At 34.7% G+C, this 1,773-nt stretch overlaps 1 non-coding gene across 1 annotated transcript; it reads right to left on the reverse strand.

The window, feature by feature from the left end:
- Window positions 1-227: 227 nt before the first annotated feature.
- On the reverse strand, window positions 228-421 carry LOC112213631. The gene has a single exon (XR_002947524.1). It is a non-coding gene; the product is annotated as a U2 spliceosomal RNA (small nuclear RNA).
- Window positions 422-1,773: the final 1,352 nt, after the last annotated feature.

Here is a 1,773-nt window from a genome sequence, read left to right on the forward strand (position 1 = left end):
CACGTTGCTAAAATCAAAAAGAGAGATCTTCCCGTTCGATCGCGAAGCGATGTTCTTTATAGACGGGCGAAATCACCGTTCCGTTGGCTAAGTGTTAATTAATAACAATTTATATTAAGCAATATTCAGATCCAATAAAGTCGCAGTGATGTAGTATTCAGTTATCACCAATCACAAAATAATGTTAATAATAAATTAAAAAGCCGTCTGTTATATGCTTATATATGCATTATCGAGCCAATCCTAGCGGTACTGCAAAGCTAGGACGACTCACGACAGAGGTGAAGCAAGCTCCTATCTCCTCCGTCAGATTCCAAAAATCAGTTTAATATTCTGACTTCCCAATGGGAAGTGTATCAGATATTAAGCTGATAAGAACAGATACTACACTTTGATCTTAGCCATAAGGCCGAGAAGCGATAAAAATTTCAACTTTATCTACGAATATAACATCTCTATCTCCTAAATTTCCCAGCGAGAATCGGCATCTTGAAAAAACCACCTAGCGGTGGTATCTTCAAATACTCTAGCCTGATCTCACTATACTGACATTTAGCGACTTTCGGCGTACGGTCTATTCCGCCGCGAAGCGTGATTTTCCGTCTTCTTATATACCATGAACAACGTCGATCTTTTTGTGATGGCAAAATTACAAGAGTATCCTGAAGCTCAAGTTTGTAGATGATAAAATTTATTTTAATATTCGTTTGAATCTCATCCTATATTTTGCTCGCAGACTTCGGTAACAAAGCGTGCCTTTGTTCCTTCTTCCTCTTTTGTGTCTAATTTCGTAAAATATTAGCTCTCTAATGAAATTAACTATAGATAAGTCATTTAAGTCTCAGTCGTAGAACCGCGTCTCAGAAACTGCGAATCTGTCTTCGTAGTGTAGTATCGTAAATATAATAATATTAGTTTATTAATAATAAGTGGATTAGGCGGAAAACAATGGTTACTTAACATGAAATAATCGTGACGACGTATTATAATTAATTTACAACTCTCTTCAACACAGATTCAACTCTCTCTCAACAACGCTAACAACACTATCTCGACGACGCAATCCGCACTCTCTGGCTTCTCAACTCATACTGCCGTTAATTCGTTTATGTCTCTTAGTAACCCTTTGTCTTTTGTCTTATATCTTTTGTTTAAGCCCCGTCATGCACACGCTCAGTAACCGCTCGTTTACAATTCGCACGGCACCCCCCTAAGACCTTCGTCCGCGATACTATAGTAGAAATAGTCTAATCTTTCTTATATCAAATGTTGTCTGTGTCTTACATTTTCCATGTCCTGCACAAAGTTGTACAATTTATCATAAAATTTTCAAACGTGATTGCAGATTAAGATATAATACAGTACATAAAATTTTATCTGTTCCCGTAGGCAATTTGAACCCCGTAGTACTTTTCTTGATAACTGTACATCTTTCTTCTATATCGAAACAAATAAAGATAATAAAACTATAATACTTGATAAAGTGCACCGTGAAATCTTTAAAAAAGTTAAAAATATATTCTGTATAAAAATAAAATATTTACACAAAATATTAGTACATTCGATTGAAATTGTTTGACTGTTAGTCACTTAATTAACTACAATATACATTAGGAATTATGCGAGTCCAAGAATATCACAAATGGAAAAACACATTATAGCATTTTACTTGGATTGCATTCGGTTAATTAACGTTCAATAAATGTTTCCAATTCTGACTATCCTTGGATCTGCAGAATACACAAGTGTAATTATAAATTTTGAGTAGTTAAA

This window comes from Bombus impatiens, unplaced genomic scaffold (genome assembly GCF_000188095.3).
Source record: "Bombus impatiens unplaced genomic scaffold, BIMP_2.2 scf_0893, whole genome shotgun sequence".
Lineage (NCBI taxonomy): Eukaryota > Metazoa > Arthropoda > Insecta > Hymenoptera > Apidae > Bombus > Bombus impatiens.